We start from the raw sequence: 25,887 nt of genomic DNA on the forward strand, positions 1-25,887 counted from the left end.
AATAACGCCATCCTGTTTTGACAGCTATTACATCATCAATCTAAACAAAGTCCCCGTTGTGGTCATGATCACTCCAGGAGCACCATGTTGTGGCCTAAGTGGGCGCATTCTGTCCATTCTGCGAATGCTACTAGGATGTATAATATATAAATGACCGCAAAATGCATAAATAATGCTGCTGAGTTTATAGTGAAGACAATGGAGCTCCTAGAATAGGGGTATGCATGAAACATATATATGATATGATATGATATGGCATTTATAACGCACGTATAGGCAAGTGTTCCAAGGTGAGACAAGGGAAGGGAGGGGGAACAAAGGGAAAACAAAGACAGCAATCCTACTAGGCCAGGTGACATTGAGTTCACGCAAGTGCAGGGGAGTGCAGTATATATGAAATAAATACTGGAAGTATGGTGCTCCATGAGGCCAAGCCTAAATGCTATTATGTTCGGTTACACTACATTTCTTGTGCAAAAAAAACGAATCCTAGGGAAACATGTGATAACAACCTTCATACCCATGGTATCCTCCTGTGGTGATATACTTTGAATATGTAGTAGTTTCCAGGGCATGTAATCAAATTTCCAAGTTTGCTTTGAGTAGGTAATACAGGTAATAAATACCACTGGAAATCCTGCAGATGCCGAGTTCACAAAGGTCTGCCTGGTCCCGAAAGCCGCCTGCACTCAGGTGGATGGGCAAGCCAGCAAGGAAGACTCAGTGCCCAGAGGGCTTGAGGATCTCTAGGACATGTGAGTGTACCCTTGCATTAAAGCAAGGAGAGGTCCAGGGGCTTTGAATAGGGTCTAAGGAGAAGAAAGGTATGTATGGATGTTTGAGAGGTGAATGTGAATGAAGGCGTGAGTGAGGAGGAGGGGAAGTAAGCATATGGTTGAAGGGGGAAAGGGTAATCTGGAGAACGAGGGGCAAGGATATTGGAATATAGAAGCGGGGGGACAGTCCGTTGGATCATATGTGTGACAAGTTGCCCCAATATCATGATAAAATATTAAAATATAAAATATAAAAATATCATTTCCAGTGGGTCCAGGACACTGCATGCCAGTGCTTCCATGCATGGCCTGGGGAGGGAATGTTCGACAGTAAGGTTATAGAATGCATGTTCTCATAACTGCATAATAGCATGTGGAATCAATGAGCAGACATAGAATGTATCATTTGCCCCCTCTCTTCCCATTGCCCTCATGTGGTTGTACCACATGTTATTGGTGTTGGTGTGATGCTCATTCCAAGTGGTGTGTCTTTATTCAAAACATCCCTTTTGCTTCTGGTCACGGACACACTACTGTTATTTGGTACATCTGTATCATTAGCACTATAGCTAGCAAAAACCCCTTCATGTTCGGATAGGAAGAGAGAAAAGAAAGAAAGCAACAATTAAACAACACATATTTAATTATTCCGCTGGGTCTCCTCTACTGTGGAGTTGAAAAAACAGGGCCTGATTACCCAAAAAAGATGATCCGAGGTTAAAAAGTCAAAGTTAGCTGGTAGATACTTCCCTTGTTTCTCCCCTTTTCTTTTCCTGGAACGAGGGTGGTGCCTTTGTCTTTCTGGACATCTGAAAAATGCACCCATGCTCATCAATCAGCAACCTTCACAGCAGTCAGTGTGGTGTAAGTCACCTCAAAGGGGCCAAGGAACCTTGGTTGGTTTCACTTTCACTTAAAGTTCTTGACGAAGACCATGTCACCCGGATAAAGTTGTAGTTGCTGTAGCAGTAATGCTTCTGCCTGTGGCATTGGCGCATCTGTTGTTGGCATGGCTAGCTGACTTTGGTGGGGACCAACCTGTTGGAATTTGAACTTAAGAGAATTGGTAAGCTCCCTAAAATAGCCCTGAAATTAATCTCCCAAGATCTCTGTTGAACTGTGAGCATCAGAAGCTGTGCAGACAGGAGTACGTGATGATAGCAGTCTCCTGTCAGTTACAATCTCATGCAGGGTTAGACGATGATCGGAACTAGGTTGGTTCTTCAAAGCAAATAAAGATAAGGGCAAGCAGTGCAGCCAGCTCTTGTGAAGTATTTCACAAATATTTTCAAGGCATTCTTTTAAATCATTGAGGCGTTCCACAATTCCATTGGCTTGTGGTGGTAAGCTGAATTATATTTTATTCTTAATAGGGAAGTGATTTGTTTGAAAAGATTTTAGAAAAATGTGGCCCATTATCAGAACCCAACACCTCGCAAATACCCTATTGTGGGAACAACTCGCGTAAGTAGAATTTAGCTTGCAGATTTGGTATTGGGTGGGCACAGGGACCTACTGCAAGCCAACGGGAGAATGGGCACAAACCAACAATCAAATAGCGAAAAAAATAATGTATCTATTAAGCATATCTACAAAATCTATTTGGAGATGTAGAAAAGGTCCTAATTGGTGGGGCAATGTTTCCTTAATAGTGTTAAACATGTGACCTGTGGTATAACATTGGCATTCTACAGAATTGGTCATGAACTCTGCCACATATTCCTGCATTTTCTTTTCCTTCACTCTGATACAGTAATTAATTGAATTGAATTGTAATTTCAATGTTTTTGTAATGCAAAAGGCTTTAATTAGCCAAAAGCATTAAGAAAATGAAAATTGGGACACAGCACTCCTCTTTTAGGTCAGCTGCAATGTACTCTTTGGATGTGAGGGCTGGTTAATGCAATTGTTCAAGGTCAATCTTAAGTAACTCCTGGGCCATAACAGGCTTCCCTGAAATGTTTTGTCTACTTATTAAATTTATTGGGGATAAAGAACACCCTCTCTTTGTCCATAATGCTTGCTCTTGCTGAGAGGTGTGAAGATGGATTTCTGAACACTGTCCTGGAGGGGCAGAGGTTCAGAAGGCCAGCCTAGTTTCTTGGAACAGGGTAACTTCTGGACAATCCACACCAATCAAAGTAGCGATCGCGGCGGTCAAGACTAGGTCTCAAGAGGGGTGAGGGTGACTGAAAGCCCGCAATGAGCACACAAAGCAAGGACGCTTACAAATTACTCCAAGCAGGTGTTATATTAAAAATATAGACACATTTATTACAAGGCCTTTGTAACATTGACCATAGTAAAGAATCACGATAAAACGTAAGTAAACCAACACATCACAATCAAATACAATATATATACAATTACTGAAGGGTCTAAAGAGTTTGAAGCATGAAATATGCAGACCACCTAGATGGGGAGGAAAACAGGCAGTGCAAGTAATCGTTATACCCAGTTCGCCTTCAGAGGCCACCTAACTAGAAGGAAGTCCGAACCCTACGAAGAGTGGAGCCTTGTGCTTAAAAGTACCTGCACACGCTGGTGCCAACGGGCCAAGGGGAGTCTCTTCAAGGAAATCAGGCAGTTCAGAGCGGTGAACAAAGGAGGGCGAACAGATCTCCGCTACACAAGCGCGGCCTCCACTTGTGGGCAGAAGCAGAGTGCGAGTGTGAAAAAGGTGTGCTGTTTAACACAGCGAGGAAAAGCTACGGGCTACTGCAGGAGGGCGACCAGTTCCTAGCGTTGCTACTCACCGGTCCCCGATGCAGGCAGACCCAGGCTTCTCTGCGTCAGTTTCTGTGCTGGCAGGTTCAGATACGAGCAGGGGACGTCTCTGCGTCGTGTAGATTCCGCGGCAGCAGAAGTTAGAATTGAGGATGTCCCAAATGCAGTGAACCCGCACAGATTGTTACCACAGCAGGGCAACGAAGCGGCTGTGTGTATTTCAGCCCAATGTACACTTCTCATTTCAGACCTGGGAATGCCAAGTGTACGAATCGTGTGAGAGTGTCAAGGACTCGGAATACAGCAGCAACCTGACGGTGGTGACAGAGCAAGGCTCCTGGGTAAGCTGGTCAGTCCACTGGATGGCCCAGAGACGCTTCCGAAGGCTTACGTGCAGGAGATGATGAAGATGCCGAGAATAGTTGTTCCCACTATTCCAAAGGGTCGAAGTACCAGTACAGGCCTTCTCATTCGATCAGAGGCAGAATGGTTTCACAGGGCGACAGCAGTGCAGAGGAGCAGTCCTTCAGCGGGTTCAGGCTCTTAGTTGCAGGATACTTGGCTCCTGTATCCGTTGTTCATGAGAACTCAGGAGATTGACATGGTATTGGTGTTTCCAGCCTCCTCTTATCCAGAGTTCCCTTCGCACCAAAACGGAGAGGACCCAATGGGAGATCTGCTCACAAAACACTCACACCATACTTGGACCTATCACAGACCACGGTGGTCCCAGGCATTCAAGACACACTAGAATCTATGGCACCCAGGATGTGTATTGGGACCAGACATCCCAGCCCACATCCTGGAGGCACACACAAGGCATGCAGAAGCCCGCAAAAGCATCTGCGTTTCGCGGGAAGGTACATGCCCAAATTAGGATGGCCCCAGGTCGGCTCGTCCTGGGGAAGGTGAAGGGGCAAGACGGTCAACGGACAGGACAAAGAACCTCGTGGCATGGCCATTTTGGAAGCCAGGCCACCCATTTTGGCCAAATGCGAGAAGCGCGGTTAAAAGGGCAAAAGGGAGTTTAAAAACACAAAGAAACGATTGCTGCCACCAGTCCCGTCCGTGACATACTTGCACAGTTCGTTATAAATCCTTTGAGAGTTTCTAGGGCCTGTAGAATGACTAGAGACCCAAGAGCGCGGTAATGTAAGTTACGGTGCACTCTTGTGCCATGTTGCGCGAAAGCTGCAACATGAGAAAAGAACTACAGAAAACAACGTTTCCCGGTACTGACTGTCTTAAGGGCATGTCAGTTTCCCCGTAAGAATGGAGCGAAAGCCCAGAGGAGTGCGGCGGAAGTCTGTGCTTCTCTGGCAAAGTCTAGATCAGGGTGAAAACAACAGCAAAAAGTTTAGAGGTTGCCACATGGAAGGAAAATTACCTACAATTAAGAAATCTTTCCTAACAAGAGGCACATCCATGTAACTCTACTAATTTATTTGTGCTACAGGTAGGGCCTTCTATGGTTCAGTAGTTTGTACTTGCTGTCGTGGAATATTTGTAAACATGGGAATATTGTCTGTAACGTGTGGAAAACATGCTGCCTATTTTCCTGCTGTGTCTGCTGCATCATTGCCAGTAGTTATTAAGTCTGTACTTTTTATATTGGCCAGACACTTCACTACTGAGAATGTTGAATGAAGGGGCAGTGTTTCTATTAATCTGGAAAGTAAATCTGCATGTTGCACGGGTTTGACATCAGATTTTTTAAACCTGCTCCTCTTCCATTTGGACAACTGTGAGTGAACTGTTGAGATGTGACAATTGCCGAATCTGAATAAATGGTGGCACAACATCCTTTTGACATTTCTATTGCTGTTATTAGTGCCACAGGTTCTGCTGCTTGTGCCCAATAGTGTAACGGAAGTCTTGTTTTTGATATGACTGCGCACTGCCCCATCCTCATATCATACCACTGCTGCCCCATTTGTCTGTAGCCTGTACTCTGAATATTCCTTGAGGACCTGCCAATGAAGAGTATCTCACCTTCCCCTAAGGGGTCTTCCTTAACATGAGTTAGGTCATCTAATATATTTTGATATGTAGTATAAGCACATATATAGCCACTTGGCTGAACTGGGTCTGCGGGAAATGTTGCTGGATTAACAATGTGACACCTCACTATGTTAATTGAGGGATTAGATAGAATTACTTCATACCAAGAAGCTTGTTGGGTGGTAAGCGTAGATTTTGATTTTTCCAGGATAGCATACACTGCATGCTCTACATAAAGTGTCATTGATCAGCTCATAGTAATGGTGGTAACATTTTGTATGGAAAATGCTGCTTCTGTAAGTGCTTGCTCACATGGAAAATGTCCCAGCATCACTGGGTCTAAAGACCACTGTAGTAAGTTAAAGGCTTGAGCGCCTGTGAAGTTTTCTGTGTGAGGACAGCCATCATCACATGACCATTAGAATGTAAAAAAAGAAGAAAACAGTTTATTATAATCTGGTCGCTAAACGGGTACATTAGTGAGTGCATTTTTAGTTGCTTGAATGATTCAATCATTTCAGGTGTCCAAATGATGGGGCCCTTCACCTACTGTGATTCCTTCAACTACTGTAAGAGGGGTCTGGTGTAAGTAGAATAACAAATCCAAGACAGTAATTGCACAGGCCCAAGAACTGTTGCACCTGCTTCACAGTGTTTGGGTGTGGTATGCCTTGCACCGCTGCTGCTCTTTCTGGGGTAACCCCTCTCCCTCATGATGATATTAACTACCCTAAATGCACTACCTCTTTCTAGCAATATTGCAGCTTCTCTTTATCAACGTGTACCCCTTTTATGCCAATAATGTCAAGAGTGTCACTGAATCATTTCCACATTGCTCTTCTGTGGTACACACCAGGAGGTCATCTACATACTGTATCACTGTACTCTGTGTTTGCAAGTTGCCTGGGCCCATTCATAGCACTTTGTTAAAAATTCTTGGTGATTCACAATACCCTTGGGGTCAACAAGTGTGTTAGAACCTTTGCACGCAGCAGGTAAATGCAGTAAGGTGCTGTGAGTCTGGGTGTAATGGAATGGAAAAGTATGCATTTGTGAGGGGTCAGAAATGGGTGGTGGACAACTTTGTAAAGAATTTTCAAAATTAGCCATTTTATTAAATAAAAAGGTTGGATAAACGCCTCACTATCCCTACCCTGAGAAGGATTTCCCTGCCTAAAATAAACTAAAGGAAGCACTCTAAATAAAGCATATCATTCCCTCAACAAAGCAATGAGGAAATGCATGGCAGTTCAATAATACAAATATATCTAACATGTAATTAAAGTCACAATATGACCATTGTCTTTTCTATTAACCTGGAAGAAAACCCCTTCCCCAGATCTGTGCACGGTTTTGCTCCACAGTTCAAAAGAAAATATGGAAATCCTGATTTGTCTCAAAAGTTCCAACACAGTTTTGAAGATGATTTGCCACAAAGGGCCTCATTACGAGCATGGCGATAGCCATGCCCTTAAGAAGGGCATGGCTGACTCCACACCGGGTTTCAGGTCCGGGTCCCACGAAAGGGGACTTACCAGGCCATTCTGACCTTGGAGGGCCCGGTAAATCCCTTTTGCGGGTCCCGGACCCGGTACTTCGCCATTTCCATTTCAGCCCCCATAGGGCTCAATGTGAATGGGGAGGGTGCTAACAAAGGGCCCATTAATAACGGGCCCGTTGTTAGCACCCTCTACTGCTAGTGGGTGCTGCTGCAGACCTTGGAATAGGGCAGCCCATAATGAACGGTGCTGGTCCCGTACTAGCACCGTTCATTACGGGACCGCCAGGATCCTAATGAGGGCCAAAGTCTTCTTAAAACAAACAACAACATAGGTCTTTGTTGGGATGATTTGCCACAAGCTTTGATTTCTGAAATGTACCAAAATTAATAGTATGTTCCAACACCTCCTCGAGTAAGAACAAGTTTCTCATTGGTCTTCTTCAAATAAATGACAATAGTCTTTATCAGGATGAATTTTCACACATTTTTAGTTTCTAAAGACATGTAACTCTTCTCCATAGGTTTACACAATCCTTCTTTCAATGTCACAATTAACTTAAGTACTCTTTGTTGGAACCACAGTTCAACACTTTATCTACTTCCACCAGGTTGATTCCTGTACCAGGCCTTCTACTTCCACAACTTGTCACCCAGCTATACTGGCCTGCCCGTTCAATGCTTCACAAAATGACAAAGTGTGTTTCAGTGGTAATTTTCAACTTACAACAACAACAACTTCACAAGGTTTCTTTGGCATTCATCTTTAAACCATTTTCAGGGAAACAAGGAATCATATTAGTGCTCTTTAAGACCACTGGACAACTATGCTCATCTCCCTCTGGATAATCTTTGTCAGAAGGGCAGCCTGTTTGGAACCTTCCATTGCCCTCTATACCAAAAACCAAAAAGTTACTTGGATACAGTATCACTCTGTTTCTATCTTGGCTTTGCCACTGTATGCTTATATCAACTGGTGATCTGCCTTTCACCAATCTTCATAAAGATTCTAAAAATCTCTTCATTGCGATATCAGTTCAATACAACATTTCATACAACATTCATAAAAAACTCTTAAAACACATCATTGAAGACATATCATTTAAGAAAAGGTGACAGCAAACACTTCTATAGTGTAGATTGTGTGTTCAATACACCCTTTGTTTTTAAGGCAACATTTGAAAAATGATATGTCTAACTGTTGTATTTACTCCTAATTAGTCAGTTATTCAATTCCTAAGTCAAATATCACTAGAAAAATTACTCAACATGTTTCCGTCCTCGAAGTTATTATGGAACATTTATCAGGAGGGGTCACCATTAGGAGGGTTCTAACAGTATGGAAAAAGCACAATCTTCTTTTATTTAAGCTTCGATCGTTGGTTGTCAGGTATAACTGGTCCAGCTTGTGGAGTAAGTCCTTTTGGAGTTCAACGTCCTGATAGGGGCCGTACTTTCAACTCTGATAAAGGTGAGGTATCTTTCCAAAGTTTAAACCTTCAAATTGTCAATTCCTGAATTGGAATGGTATTCGGCCGGTGGCTATGATGCATTTGATATCGTGGTTCTAGAAATGCCGGCGTAGACGAGTAATAGTATTTTCGGATGTCAATCTTCACGCTCGATTGTGTATCTCGATTCAGAAAGGACTTCAGTTCAATTTGTAATTCTAGTTTGTTATTATTCGGTTCTCCTGTTAGTGGCAGGTCCGACTCGTGATTTCTCTGTAGCACATGCCTCTTTATTATAAGTGGCAGTCGGAACGATGTCATGGGTTCACATAGGAATGGTGCACAGCGTAAATGGTCCATCTTCATGAGCTGTAGTGTCCGGTTCAAAATGTGTAAGACATTGGGTCTATTTACATTTGCACCTGCAGTTTTGAAGCTCCTGAAGAAAGGGAAGACATCCCCTAAATGCCTAGAGCATCTTTGGCCACCATCTGAACACTAAAGAATAAAGAACTTTGGTTGATTTGAACAGAGTTTTGAATGTAATGTGCTGTTGTAATGAACCCTTACTTTGTTAATCTTAATTAAACAAATTGGCTGATTCGTCAGCACTGAGGTGTGCAGGAGACAAGAGTGTCCATGGATTGGACACTATTTGTTCCAAGTGTGTTACGACTTTGTGTCAGGTCCGGTATTCTTCCCCTGCACCCAAACATTTGTTGAATTATTGAATACTTCATATAATAGCTTGCAAGCTATTTGGTGTGCACTTATCTAGATATAGTATCTGTAGAATTCATCACATACCCTTCCCCTGACCTCCCGGTCCAGATTCCTCTTCCTCTTCTCCACCTTTAGCTTCCCCTGCATTCATAGAGGATTCCCATGTGTTCTAATCCCAACTGATTCCTCTATGAAAAGTTCTTCTTGAGACCAAGAAGTTTGAGGAGAGTAAGATGAAGGGTTCCTTTCCTGTTGACCACATGGTGTAACGTCCTTCCCTTTTCTATGAGCCACTCGGAATACCCATTTGTCAAAATGAGGGCTCTCACTACCCAAGATCATTGGGATGGGAAGGTTAGATATTACCGCCACTAATACTGACATAGAATTCCCCAAAATTGTCATATTTATTTTTGTTAATGGGTGTCCTTCAATCTGTCCATGAACAGATCTTATAGTCTTTTTACCCACACCTTCCCAGTTTGGTGGGATGATGTTAGCTTGTACCACAGAGCCTCTGCTTCCTGTGTCTAACTGGGCCCAAATGGTGTTCCTGATAAGACTACAGGGACCCGATGCAATTTCTTTCACTAGTACAGAGCATCACATCACATTTATTTTCATCAACAATTTGGGGTCCGTTTGCGATCTTTATATTTTCATCAGAGAACTCACATTCTTCCTGACTTCATTCATCTTTTAAGACATGAAAGAATTGTGAAGTATTTCTACAAACAGGAGGTTCACGACTTCCACATCGCGAACAACACAAATCATCAGAAACATTATTTTCAGAAAATCCTAGATCTCTAAATTCCATAGAAGCCTTGTTCTTCAAGAATTCAGTCATTGATCTCTGGGATATAGTTAATACCGGAGACAGCATCTTATAGTAGTTAGTAGAAGAACAATGTTCAAGATTAGCTGACACAAAGCCCCTATCAACAATTGATTTAATCTTACAAGACTGCTGGTATTTAATTCCTCCATCCAAATTCTGTTCAGCTTCTGACTCCCATGAGACTCCTTATGGTTCCTTATTCAGGGGCTCCAGATGAGGGCAGGGATTATCATCCCGCATTTGAGAATCTATTTCCAAACAATATAACACGGCTTCCCCCTCTTCTCCCTGGTTTTCTGACTCCCCTTTTAGATTCAGAATTCTCACACTCAGAAGGGACTGGTTTCTAATCTTCTCTGGTTCCAAGAGTCCGGGGCAACATTATATTGTAGTCTCCCAACGCTATCTCCTCTAAGTATCTCATAGGCAGTTGTTGAGAGATTTAAAACCATGACCTTCAGTTCCATACCACTAGAAATTAGAGGACATATCTTGAATCTTGATCAGGTCTAATACATGCAGATATATACAAAGGACATTCTATTTCCAACATCAAAGAAACCAGAAGTTTATCTTTCGAGGAATGATGTAATACTGGGGAAAGATAGATATATTTCCTTCTACTGGTTGTCTTTTAGGGGAGATCTCTTATCCGGAAAGTTTAAAATAATGTAAACCCAGATTCATTTTAAGCGGCCGCTGATTACAGAATACCTCTCTTATTCTCCTGGCTCCCTTGATAGAAAGAGAACTAGAATTCACCTGCTCTCCTATAAGAGAGGTAGCAGAACTCGGGATGTTAGGGGAGGGGTAAGTTTGAAAGTAGAGGAGGAGTATGACCATACCAATCTTCCTCTGACTCCACTTTTGTCTGATCAGAGTCTGCCATATATACATTGGATTCCAAGTCTGTATCAACTGATTCTAATCCCACTTCTGACACCAAATCTGAGGGGTCAGAAATGTGAGGCAGACAACTTAGTGAAGGGATTCAAAAATTTGCCATTTTATTAAATAGAAAAGGTTGGATAAACACCTCACTCTCTCTACAGAGGATTTTCTTGCATAAAATAAAACTAAAGGAAACACTCTAACAAAAGGGTATCTGCCCCTCACACTTGTACCCTCAACAAAGCAATAAGGAAATGCATGGCAGTTCAATTCAACAAATAGATCTAACATGTAATCAAATTTAGAATATGACCATCGTCTTTTCTATTAACCTGGGTGAATTCCCCTTCCCCAGATCTGAGCAAGGTTTTGCTCCACAGTTCAAATGAAAATAAGGAAATGCTGATTTGCCTCAAAAGTTTGAAAACAGTTTTAAAGATGATTTGCCACAAATTCTTCTTCAAATGAACAACAACAATGATCTTGGTCAGGATGATTTGTCACACGATTTGCTTTCTGAAATGTAACAAAAGGAATTGTATGCTCTGGTTCATGTCACTCTCATGGTGAGTAAGGATAGCCCAGGGGGAACATGTTTGTCTTGGAAGCAAGACAATGCAGCGCCACACAGGTTTGAATCCTGATCCCACACTTAGAAACCAGAACACTGGTATTAAGCATATTATAAATGAACATTTAAATATAAAATAAATAAAAAACTCCTCCTGGAGTAAGAACAAGTTTCACATTGGTCTTCTTCAAATAAACAACAACAATAGTCTTTGTCAGGATGATTTGCCACACTTTTTAAGTGTCTGAGGATGTGTACATCCTTCACCATAGGTTTACACAATCCTTCTTTGAATGTCACAATAAACTTCAGTTGTCTTCATTAGAACCACAGTTCAACACTTTATATACTACTACCCAGTTGATTCCTGTACCATGCCTTTTACTTCCACAACTTTTCATACGGGTATACTTGCCTGCCAGTTCAAAGCTTCACAAAATGACAAAGTGTGCTGCAGTGGTAATTTCCAACTTAGAACAACAACAAACTTACACGGTTTCTTTGGCATTCAACTTAAACCACTTTCGGGGAAACAACGAATAACATTAGTGCTCTTTAGGATTCCTGGGCAACTATGCTCCTCTCCCTCTGGATAATCTTATCCAGAAGTGCTGACCGTTTGCCACCTTCCGTTTCCCTCGGTACAAACAACCAAATAGTTACCAGGATACTATATAACTCTGCTCTATCTTGGCTTTGGGACTGTATGTTTATATCAACTGGTGATCTGCATTTCACAACACAGGAGTAGCAAACCTTACAACTCTTGGGTTTCCCAATATTCCACTCTTGCCTTAAACAATGTCTTTGCTGAGTTCCTAAGTACATTTGGCTTGGGTTTTGCTTGTCAGCTTTGGTGTTTAATAAGGCTTTCCCACAGAGCTTTTGGGTATCCCACAAACTCACATGCTAGTTTGCATAGTCATTTTGATCCAACAAATGTAACTTCAGTTGATTTTGGATAGTTCAGTATTCAGAAACATAACTCCTGCTTCTTTCACTCACATGTGAAGGAATTTGTCTGCTGTGAACACGCGGGCAGTATTGGAGTGCTCCAGAGTCACTCTCAAGCCATGAGCTTGCTTGGTCCGTTGCTAGCTCCTACTGCACCTGGTGTTCGCAGGTCTTCTGTGATTGTGGCTTCCCACAATCAGGCAGACAGACTCCTCTGGCCTCCCTATGCTCACGCCACTTGGAATTGCAGCTCCTTCTGCTCGAAAGAGGTTCAGGTGCAACCCAACCACTTGAAACCTCTAGAGAGAACACATTTTCCTCACTGCTTTTGCTTCCTAATGCGCAACCTCTGCACAACGAACCTTCAATGGGCAAGCGTTCTTTTCTTATGCTTTCCGTCACTGTTAAGACGGATTTCTGAACTCTGTCCTGGAGGGGCAGAGGTTCAGAAGGCCAGCCTAGTTTCTTGGAACATGGTAACCTCTGGGCAAGCCAGACCAATCAGGGTAGCGATCGCGGCGGTCAAGACTAGGTCTCAAGAGGGGTGAGGGTGACTGAAAGCCTGCAATGAGCACAGAAAGCAAGGAGCCTTACAAATTACTCCAAGCAGGTGTTATATTAAAAATATATACACATTTATTACAAGGCCTTTGTAACATTTGCCATAGCAAGAAATCACAATAAAACTCAAGTAAACCAACACATACCAAACCAATACAATATATATACAAATACATACAAGTCTAACAAGTTAGACGCACAAAATGTGTAGACCACCTCGATGGGGAGGAAAACAGGCAGTGCGAATAATTAGACCCAGTCCGCCTTCAGAGGCACCTAACTAAAAGGAAGTCCAAGCTCTACGAAGAGTGGAGCCTTGTGCTCAAAAGTACCTGCACACGCTGGTGCCAACGGGCAAAAAGGGGAGTCTCTTCGAGTGAATCAGGCAGTTTAGTTTGGTGAACAAATGAAGATGAACAGAGCTCCGCGACTCAAGCGCAGCCTCCACTGTGGGCAGAAGCAGAGCGCGAGTACGGAAAGGCGTGCTGTTAGACACAGCGGGGAAAAGCTATGGGCTCCTGCAGGAGGGCGACCATTTCCTAGCGATGCTAATCACCGGTCCCCGATGCAAGCAGACCCGCGTCAGTTTCAGTGCTGGCAGGTTCAGACAGGAGCAGGGGACGTCTCGTCGTCGTGTAGATTCCGCAGCAGCAGAAGTTGAGTTGAGGACGTCCCAAACACAGTGAACCCGCACAGTTTGTTACCACAGCAGGGCAACGGAGCGGCCGTGTGTATTTTGGCCAAATGTACACTACTCACTTCAGACCTGGGAATGCCAAGTGTACGAATCGTGTGAGAGTGACAAGGACTCGTAATACAACACAACCTGACGGTGGTTACAGAGCAAGACTCCTGGGTAGGCTGGTCAGTCTGCTGGATGGCCCAGAGACACTTCCAAAGGCTTACGTGCAGGAGATGGTGAAGATGCCGAGAATAGTTGTTCCCACTTTTCCAAGGGGTCGAAGTACCAGTACAGGCCTTCTCGTTCGATCAGAGGTAGAAAGGGTTTCACCAAGCGACAGCAGTGCAGAGGAGCAGTCCTTCAGCGGGTCACCAGCGATTCCTCGGTTCAGCCTTGTGGTTGCAGGATACTTGGCTCCTGTATTCCTTTGTTCGTGAGAACTCAGGAGATCGACATGGTAGTGGCGTTTCCAGCCCCCTCTTATCCACGGTTCCCTTTGCGCCAAAACGGAGGGGACCCAATGGGAGGTCCGCTCATAAAACACTCACACCATATGTGGACCTATCACGGACCACGGGGGCCCCAGGCATTCACACCACCCTTGACTCTCTGGCTCCCAGGATGTGTATTGGGACCAGACATCCCAGCCCCCATCCTGGAGGCACACACAAGACCTGACGAAGCCCGCGAAAGCATCTGTGTTTTGCGGGAAAGTACATGCCCAACTAAGGAAGGCCCCGTGTCGGCTCGACCTGGGGGAGGTGAAGGGGGCAAGACGGTCAGTGGACAGGACAAAGAGCCTCGTGGTCTGGCCATTTTGGGAGCCAGGCCACCATTTTGGGCTAAGCGCGAGAAACGCGCTTAAAACGCCAAAAGGAGCTCAAAAACACAAGAAACGATCGCCGCCACCAATCCTGCCCGTGATTCACTAGCACTGTTCATTTACAATCCAAGAGAGTATCTAGGGCCTGTAGAAGACTAGAGATCCAAGAGAGCAGTAACTTAGCTTACAGTGCCCTCTTGTGCCATGTTGCGCGAAAACTGCAACATGATAAAGAAACTACGGAAAACAACGTTTCCCGGTACTGACTGTCTTAAGGGCATGTCAGTTTCCCCGTAAGAATGGAGGGAAAGCCCAGAGGACTGCGGCAGAAGGCTGCACTTCTCTGGCAAAGTCTAGATCATGGTGAAAACAACAGCAAAAAGTTTAGGGATTTCCACATGGAAGGAAAATTACCCACAAATAAGAAATCTTTCCTAACAGTCACCGTAATTGGCTTCTCAGGGGTCCTGTTGTCTTCTCTTGCCTCCAGATGCTCCAATCGCTGCACACACGGCCCACACTGCTTTCTTCTCTCCTGCTGCTTCTTTTCTTTTAACTGGTGCACCTGAGGGGGCTTTTTAAGCCTCCCAGTCTCCATCAGGTGTAGGTCATTTACACCAATTAGCTGACCACTCCTATTGCAATATTCCTCTGCATCCCTCTTCCTAGTCTCATTGCTGAGGGAATTATGGAACGTGAAGTCCCTACCAACAAAGTTTGTTTTTCTAATCTTTTCTACTTTGCTGATTTGATTTCTGCTCTCTCCAACATTTCTTGGCGAAGAATCACACAAATTATAAATCAATTTCTTTTGGAAAATGGAATAATGTTTTATACACTCTTGGGGGTTATTATTCACAATCCACCTTTTATATCCCCTTTCATAGTTAGGGCAATTTCTACCTTTATGGGTTTGAAAAGGGGTTTATTCCTTTTTATACCACATGAGTTCTGGCTGATGTCACCCCCTTCAGGCATTCAATATTCCGAACAACAAGGTTATGATGGCAACAAGAAACTTTGTACTTTGGTATGTGTGATATATCTCCACGAGAGGAAGTCAATACTGTACCACGGGTTCCTCTGACTTCCCTTGGCCTTTTCTCCTCCCAGGTGATCCTCCCACAGAACACCACCCTATGGTCAGGATCAGGAAGCGTCTGCCTTTCCCTGGCCAACTGGGAGGAGACTTTAGGCAGATGTTTAGAGACGGATCTGTAGGCTTCATCAAAGCATTCTTTAGGTCAACTGCTGTAAAGTAACTTGTTCCTGGTGGTATATTACACAGAATGGTGGCTAGACTTGGCAGCACCGGGAATTCTGAGTCCACTAGGTTGTTTAAAGGGCAGAGGTACTGGACCATCCTCCAAGACCGTCCTTTTGAATTTTTCACTGGCTATATGGCCATGTTACATGGGGATTCTGAAAGCCAGATGATGTACTGTTGCCACAAAGCTACAATGGTGTCATAAATTCCCTCATCTGCTTCCTGTGACATGGGGTACTATCTGACACGGGGCAATAGTGACCCTGGTTCTAGCTTGATGCAGACTTCCCCTATTCCTTTCAAAAGACCAACATTGTGCGGGCCACTGCTTCATATTTCTTTAGGCACCCTGTCCAAATGCTTTTGTAAGTGTGCTGATATGGCTTTAGTAAGAAGTGCCTTCTGGGTAACCTCTCTGTCTTCTACAACCATCTGACATGGCATGCTTATTGTAATACCCTCTCCCCTATGTCATCATCAGCTATAAAAAGCTGTTTGTCAGTCAAGTCTGTCAAGCGCTGTGTTGGGGCAATGCATAAAACAGTGTGCCATTCAGTGCCATCTTCATCTGAACCATGCACAATTACCTATTCTTTCTTTGTGATTGCTGCCTCTAAGTGCATTACAATGGTGGTGCCTGGTTCTACCTCCTTGTGAACTGCGTGTCTGAACAGTTATTCTGTGGGTAATCAAAATGTGCGTTCTTGGATCCTGAGCACCCATCCTAACAACACTTGCACCCCATAAAGAAATAGCTGTGTGTAAAGTGGTGAACCTTGCAGAGTGCTGTGAGTGCAGAATGCTTGTATAACTACAATAACCTGTGCATACTACATGCTTGAGGTGGAACACACTTTGCCCTTTTTCATGAATGAAATTGTCATGTTTAGTTTGCTCATAATATCTCTGTCCGATATGATAATTGGTGTTTGTTTTTAATACAACAAGGGTGCTACAACTTCTTGCATGGCTATGGTGAGGGCTAAATCTTCAGTGAAAGGAACTGTTACAAGACCTCCAGTTCGGGGGTACTGGAGATCTTGCTGGGGCCTGTAAGGAAGGCATGGTATCAACAGTAAAACAGACACAAGTGACCAAAGTTCAAGGGTTTTTATTAAGCCTTCACAAGAGTGAGATAAACAGCTATCTAAACCTAAATCTACAGATGGGAGCAAGCTATGACCATCAAATAATAATAATGCAGTCCTAGTGGAGTCGTGCCAGCATAAAAGGGCCTATACTAAACAAAAACTATTGGCAATCCTTACTACTAATTTACAAATAATGTGGGGTGATGTTCATGAAAATGAAAGAAGTGTTCACAAAATGATAATCAGGATGTTTGGCCCGTTGTCCTTCCTTCCCCATGTTTTCAGCACAGGACTAGGCGGTTCACTCGAGCAAAGCACATACTCTGGCTTATGCAGCACGAGGATACAGTTCAATTTTTACAGTTCAAGACCATCTGTGTTAAAGTCTCTTTACTTCTTTCAAGTCTCTTAACTCAGAGAGTCTAGTACAAAAGGACAACAATGAAAATGTTCTTTTCCTTTTTGAGTAATCAATTTGGGTGTTTACCCTGGATCCCCTTCAGCCAGGCTCAGATCCCTTCCAAAACCAACGTTCGATGCTGGATCCCTCTACATCAGGCTCAGATCCTTTCAAAACAACAGTTCAGATAATTCTTCCTCGGGTGAATCACGGTTCTTTAAACTATCAGATACTTTCGAATGTGCACAGGATTTAGCAAGACCCGTTGCATGACCACTTCGATCTTAGTATTCCTTTTCTTACACTCAGCATCAGTTGCATACCTAACAGAGACTTTTGAATGTGCACCCGCGTGGTGCCAGACCACTCTGTGTAAGGTATCTTTTGTTAACGCCCGAAGTTCAATTATAATCTTCAATTACTCCTCTTGGTTGTCATTCATATCTGCATCACTCTTTACAAATGCCTCACACACTGTCCTCTTTGTACAATGTTGCTTCTTGCAACCTTGGTTCAAAACACAAGCTAGTCTGGTTTCAATCTCTCTGACTCACCGGCTATGCTGCTTTTTCTAAGGCCGCTTTGTTTTTGGAGCCAATGACAGTACCACAATGGAAATCGCTCCTCCTCGCCTTGGTTATCGACGCAGGAGATCCCCGGGTACCTCTGCCAAACTGTGCAGGTTTGATAAGCCTTAGTTCCTGGTTTTCGGTGTCTTACTTTCCAAGGCTCATGAAAGTAATGGTCTTTGAGGTCACGGGTGCTTCCCTGTTTACGACTCTCACTGGTCTCGCCGTCTTCCTCCTTGTATGAAATTGCCCTCTTGGAACTAGTGCTTCCTCATGTGGTTTGCCTCGCTCAGTGTGTGCTTTAGTGCAAGCCCTTTTATCTGTGTGAGGAAGTGTGATGGAAGTCAGGTGTGTCTAATAATCTGTAATTGCCTGAACTTGCCTGTCCATGGTGTTGGGACATGTCAGGTATATGGCTCTTGTGTTAGTCCGTTGTCGCTCAGGGTGAACTGTCCATGAGAAAGAGTTTGTGTCAGAAAAGGGGGGGTGTTGAATTCCTAGGTATCCTACCTGGTAGGATGGGGGAAAGGTGTTAATGGGAAGGCGAAACCGTGTCTCACCCTTGGCGTCCCACTTGCACTCCCCGACCACGTGATCCTCCCGCACTGGACCACCCTGAGGAACTGGATCCCACAAAGGCAAACCAATCATGTAGTGAGTGGAAATGAGCGAGGTCAAAACTTTGTTGCAACACATGGAACACCACAAACCCTTCCCCATAACTGGGTCTCTTGGCCTCCCGCCCCATGCCCCTGCTCACTCTATCACTCCCATCTCTATACATGCTGCCAACTCTGGACGCAACCTTCTAGTTATCTTCTCCCAATTAATAGCTGCATGAAAAAACGTGTCTGAGGCCCTGCTACTGGAAATAAATGTTGTCTATTTATTCGGTTTACCAAGCAAAGTTTATCACTGAACCAAGTGCCCTGCTTTCAGTGGGGGCGGTGTGTGCTCACAACCTAGTTCTTCATTCTGGCAATATTGTTGTCTGGACCTTCTTGCATTTCTCACTGTGTCATTCACAACCATTATGAATTCATTTGTGTATCGTCTGGGAAGGCACCTGCTTTCCCGAGTCTCAGTTCAGGCCCTGAGAACCTTCCCCGTTGCAACAATTAGCTGAACACTGTTCTGCCTCTCTTTCCACTCTGACCATGGCTGCCTGTAGCCTTCTACCCAACAGCAGAAATAAAATTCAAATAATTGACCATAGCTCAGAAATGCGGCCCAGCACACCAACTGGCAAAACCTGCAGCTTTTAGCAGTGGCCTATTCTAACATGGCAGACCTCTTGCTCATTACAACTAACTATACTTAATAAAGCTACATCTACATATTCAAAATAAATCCAAGGTAAATAACCTTATCTAATAATATAGGTGTGTTGAAAAGAATTTAAATGCTTTGCCACATGTGTATTTTACTATGCAGCAGACAGCCTGAAAACTCCCTAAACGTGTGACAAAACTACATGCACACTAAATACAATGCCACAGCAAAAAGCATGTGACCACTGTGTCAGTACCATGGGCTTAATACCTTGCTAAAAGAGATTTTTTAACGTGTACTTGTGCTTGTTGAATTTGAATATTTATGCTACACAGATTGAAATCAGAAATATGAACTCCCACAGAAACCTGAGAGTACACAAAATGTAGATTCCACACAACATCTGATATAGGGTTCAACTGCATACTGTTTTGATCTACTAATTCACTATTGATGGTAGACTAAATAATTTATTTTATTTTTTGGGGAAATGATAGCTAACATCTGTTCACTATTAATTTGTAACAGGCCTTTTTTTATTTTGTACCAGCCAATTATTAAATCCCACTTTCAGATTTTTGGTAGGACATAAGTATTAAACTTCTCTGATGTATTCCTAATTTCGGAGCATGTCTTTGCGAAATTCCCCTTTTTTCCCAATAAAACACAATCATACAGGTAATTTAGCATTTTCCATTGCCCAAAATCTCTTTTTCAATCAGGTACTGTATTAGAGGTTTCATTGAGAAACTGAAAGAAGTTTGAGTAGATAGACGAATAACATCAGATCCAAAAACATGGGGCAGTGAAGGAAAAAGCATGGATAGATTAAAATTGTATAGGTGCATTTTAGATGAAACCAAGTTTAATCTGTTTTTAACACCAAGAAAAAAAGCATTAAATAAAACGGCCCAATTAAGATTCCACACCCCATAAAAAGTAAAATGTTAATCTAAACATGAAATAGCACCACAATTATGTGAACATGTGTTTCATCATGTCTCAGCAGTTCTGCGCGATTACATCAACCACTGTTAGTTTGTGGTCTTGTAGTTTGATTCTTGTAAGTCTGATTTTTTTTTTATGGGGTGGTGGGTACAAATCATATGCCTTCTACTTCTTCTATCGCTGTCCTTATCAGACCCCTACTACATTACCCCTACATACACACACACAAATAAATAAAAAGTCGATTTACAAGAGTCGAACTAAAAAAACACAAACTAATTGGTATAGTGGAATTTTAATACTGTGATTGATCTCACCATGTGGTAAAGTTGAGCTTGAAAAGTGTGAATAATATCACTCTCTGGTTTAGTTGAACTTGGAAGCTGTGAATAATCTCACCCGGTGGTATAGTTGAAGTGGGAAGGTGTGAACTAAATCATCCAACCCCATCTATATCACATTTCAAACTAAACCAAACCATGAGTGCACTCAACTCACCAAGGTATGCCGAAAAGGAGCCCTGCACGCCCGCCTCCCTCGCCGCCAGCACTACCGCCCATCCCCCCTTCCGCAAACCATCCAGCCCTCCACCGAATCCCCTTCCCATCCCCTATCCAAGCACCAAGCCAGAGGGGCACGATGGTGAGCCAACCATCCTAAAACCACTTCTCCTCCCATCCCCTCCACCCACCCGCCTACTATGATCATACCCAATCCCCCCGCTCCCCTGACTAACGACCCGCCTAGCCTTCCAAGCACACCCAGCCCCGCAACCATCCAGCCCTCTCCCCCTCATCAACTCCCACCATCATCCCCCTCTGACCACACACCTTCCCTTACCTAATAATTGCATGCCTCGCCCTAGCAAGAACAGTAGCCACTTCCCTTTTCCCCTCTGACCCCCCCCACCCTCTCTCACACACCAACCACAACAAAAACACTGAAGAGAAAACATACCTGGTCACCCTCAATCGCCCAGTACTCATTGCCACTCCTGTCTCGACCCACGTCCTTATCCTCCCAATCTCGATCATCACCACCCTCCCACCTGCATCACCCTGCCTGAAACCCCTCTCCCTCGAATTCTCACTGACCACAACTGAAACTCCTAACCCCCCACACCCCACCTTCAAATCCCCCGTCCCAAATCCAATCAACTTGTCACACCAGTCCAACCCCTCCCCCCCAAATCCACCAACTCAACTGCCCACCTACTCTTCCCACCTACCACCAACCACCCCCCTTTCTACCCCCAGTTTCCACCCTCTTCCCTCCCACCCCCCACCTCTGCCACTCCCTCATCATCCTCCTGTACCAAAGTAAATTGCATCCTTTTTAATGCCCGATCTGTAGCAAAAAACAGACACAGCATCTTCAACATACTCGCTTCTGACAAACTGGACCTGGTCTTTATCACGGAAACCCGGTTCTCTGACGACTTCGCCCCTATCGCCAATGAAGCCTTCCCCCAGACTACTCCCTCATCCCACTGAACCATCCCTCTAGAGGAGGAGGAATAGCAATCGCCTTCAAGTCTCACTTCCACGCCTCAATCACCGACAACCAGCCATCCATTCCTTCCTGCGAATCACTCCTCATAAAACTATCCCTCCCCCCTTCATTCTCCCACAGCTTCCTAGTCATCTACAGACCCACTGGCTATGATAGACAATTCTCAAACAACCTCTGCGATTCTATTGCCACCCTCCAACTAAGCCATCCCACCCTCACCCTTCTAGGAGATTTCAACATATGGCTTGACATCCCCACCAACCCTATGACCCACTCTCTGGTGGACGGCCTAGACGCGATTAACCTCCATACCCACATAAACGGGCTGACCCACTATAAAGGACACAGACTTGATGCCATCTTCAGCTCCCACAACCTGATACATCTAATCCCCCCACCTCTATAATCTGGTCTGATCAGTTCATCGTTTCTTTCGCCATCCGCTCACCTAACCCGCTTCCCTTACCTGAACCAAGAACCTCCGAATCTACGCAAATGCTGGAAGAAACTAAATGTTCTTTCCGACCTAGCCGATGCACTCCTTCAGTCTCCTCACCCTACCCGCCAACCCAATGAACACCTAACCACCGACGCCTTTGAGTCATGGCTCAACACCTCACTAATCCCGGTCACCCCCCTTGCAAACCATCAGCTCGCCATGGCCTTTTTCCTAGATGGTTCACACCAGAACTGAAGACCACTAAACAACTATATAAATCCCTAGAACGCAAATGGCGGAAAGACAAAACAGCCCTGAGCAGATCCATCCTGGCCCGGCACCTTCACCAGCACCATAGCCACATAAACGGGCCGACCCACTATAAAGGACACACACTTGATGCCATCTTCAGCTCCCACAACCTGATACATCTAAACCCCCCCACCCCTATCATCTGGTCCGATCACTTCATCCTTTCTTTCGCCATCCGCTCACCCAACCCGCTCCCCTTACCGGAACCAGAACCTTCGAATCTATGCACATGCTGGAAGAAACGAAAAGGTCTTCCCCACCTAGCCGATGCACTCCTTCAGTCTCCTCCCCTACCCGCCAACCCAACGAACACCTAACCACTGACGCCTTTGACTCATGGCTCAACACCTCACTAATCCCACTCACCCCCTCTTGCAAACCATCAGCTCACCATGGCCTTTTTCCTAAATGGTTCACACCATAACTGGAGACCACTAAACAACTATATAAATCACTAGAACGCAAATGATGGAAAGACAAAACAGCCCTGAGCAGATCCATCTTTGCCCGGCACCATCACCAGTACAAGGCAGAAATCCAGAAAGCTAAAAAAGCCCATTACAACTCCCGGATCTTAAACTGTAAAAACCTGAGCAAAGAACTTCACAAAATCATCGCCGAATTCACCAAACCATCATGTACCACCACCCGTCCCACCCCCTCACAATCACTGTGTTACTCATTCTCTCTCCACTTTTACACCACAGCTCTAGAAAGAACAAACTCTCTAGCCAACAAACTAGCTCTTTTACACCCACCACGCAATCCACCCACCCCACCTGCCATCCCACTGCCTGCGACCACTACCAAACTGACTTTCGACTCCTTCGGTCCAATAGCAACTGGCCAATTTCTCAAACTTCTCTCTGGTCGCGAACCATCTGGCTCCCCGCGGGACCCCTGCCCAGCCACAACCCTCAAAGAAATGTTTGCATCTACTTATGCAGGAGAACATGCTAGAGCCATCATAAACTACTCCCTCTCCTCTGGAATTTTTGCCGACATGTTCAAAACTGTTCATGTCAAGCCTCTTCTAAAAAACCTTCCCTCGACCCTCTCGAGCCCAAAAACTACCGCCCCATCTCAAACACCAGGTTCCTTGGCAAACTCATTGACCAAACCGCCTCCTCCCAACTAAATGCCTTTTTTTTCGAATCCAGCAATCTCCTAGACCCCGCTCAATCAGGTTTCAGAGCCCAACACGGAACCAAAACCACCCTAACCTCAATCTGGGATTACCTTAAAAGCACTGCAGATTCTGCAGGATGCGCCGCACTAATCCTTCTTGAACTATCCGCCGCCTTCGACACAATCAACCACTCAATCCTCCTTGACGGCCTCCACTCCCTGGGAATCTGTGGAAATGCTCTGAAATGGATAGCATCCTTCCTCAATAATAGGAACCAAATAACCATACTCTCCGCCTATGCTTCCCACGCCCGACCAGTCAACACTGGAGTTCCACAAGGAGCATGCCTATCAGCCCTCCTGTTTAGCCTCTATATGGCCACCCACCCACAAATAATCCACTCACACAATATCCTATGCTACAACTACGCCGATGACAGACAACTAATCCTAAAACTCCTGAATTCAAAACCCAACTCCCAACCAGATCTCGCTTCCTGCCTCCTCGACATAGATCACTGGATGACCACAAACCACCTCTTGTTAAACCCCTCCAAAACTGAAATCATGGTATGTGGCAACACCAAATTTCTTCCACACCCGCTACCCTGGCCAGCTGCCATGGGCAATTCGCCGACACCCTCTAATTCAGTAAAAAACCTTGGATGCACTCTAGACTCAGACCTTACCCTCTCGCTCCAAGTCAACAACGTCTCTAAGTCCTGCCACTACCACCTTAAAACTCTTGGGTGCATTTTTCCATACCTCTCCTTTCCCAACAGACTCTCTGCGGTCCAATCAATTGTTATGTCAAGACTCGACTATGCTAACCCCCTCTACCTCAGAGTCCAAGCGTACCAACTGAATAAACTACAAAGACCACAAAAAGCTGCAGCCGAACTGCTACTAGCACTGGGCCCAAGAGATCACATCTCCCCAGCCCTCAAAACTCTACACTGGCTTCCGGTCGCCCGAAGAGTGACCTTCAAAACCTTATGCATCTCTCACAGAGCAATGCATAAAACCGGACCTCAATATCTTCAAGACAAACTAAAACCCTATCATCCCCCACGTACTCTAAGATCAAGCTCTGCCGGCCTCCTAGTCCTGCCAAAATCCAGCTCAGTCAGGTTAGGTGGTTCATCATTCTCAGCCCCTGGCCCGCACTCTGTGGAAAGCACTTCCACCCAACATCCGACTCACTGAGGACATCATGTCTTTCCGCAAATTACTGAAAACATGGCTCTTCCCCTAAAATCGACTCTTAACTCAAACTGGATAACAGCAATTAAATGACCTTAGCCCAAAGCTGCTATATCATAAATAACAATCCAGCATCATGATCCGAGTGAGAAATTGAAAACTAATAACTGCTAATGTGTATTAAAACGGATAAACTGAATAGAACGAGTGAAGTGGGTGAAAGCAGTGAAGTGGATGAAAGGAATAAATTGTATGAAAGCAGTGAAGTAGTTGAAATTAAAGAAATGGACGAAATAAATGAAATGGACTAGAATAACGAAGTGAACAAGAGGAATAAAGTGGACGAGAGGATGGAAATGATGAGTACGTGATTCTGATGGAGCGCACGGAATAGATAGAGTGCATGGAACAGATAGATGACATGGAATGACAGAGGGCAAGGAATGAACGGAACGAACGAACGGAATAGATAAATCAAGTGCTTGAGATGGATGTAGCCCGTGCGACGAATGACGGGGGTAGAACGGATAACTTGGGTGGAACAGATGAAGAGCGTGGAGCGGATGAAAAGCATAGAGCCGATGAAGAATGTGGACCGGATGAAGAGTGTGGAGTGGATGAAGAGTATGGAGCAATTGAAGAGTGTGGAACGGATAAAGAGTGTGGGGAGCGGATGAAGTGTGTGGGGAGCGGATGAAGAGTGTGGAAAGGATGACGTGGGAGGAAAGGATGAAGCGGGTGGAGCGGATGAAGCGGGTGGAGCGGGTGGAGCGGGTGGAGCGGGTGAAGCGGGTGGAACGGGTGGAATGGGTGAAGCGGGTGGAATGGGTGAAGCGGGTGGAATAGATGAAGCGGGTGGAACGGATTGAACAAATAGAGTGCATAGAACTGAGGGTGTACAAGCAATAGATGGAATGCATGGAACGGATGAACATTGTGTAAGAAGGGTTGGAGTGCATGAAACTGTTGGAGTGCATGGAACGTTTGGAGTGCATGGAAGGTTGAAGTACTTTGAATGGTGGGAGTGCATGGAATGCATCGAGTAATCACAACAAATGGCGCAGACTCAACAGATGGAATAGATGCAATGGTTCGAGTGGTGAAACGGTTCAAGTGATGGAATGGATAGAGGAATCGAACGGACAGAATAGTGGGAACGAATGGAACTAACGAAAACGGTTTCAACAGATGGAACAGATGGAGTGTATGTGGACAGATGGAGTGTATGTGGACAGATGGAGTGTATG

Source organism: Ambystoma mexicanum, chromosome 5p (assembly GCF_040938575.1).
Source record: "Ambystoma mexicanum isolate Mex_15411 chromosome 5p, UKY_AmexF1_1, whole genome shotgun sequence".
In the NCBI taxonomy this organism is placed as follows: Eukaryota; Metazoa; Chordata; class Amphibia; order Caudata; family Ambystomatidae; genus Ambystoma; species Ambystoma mexicanum.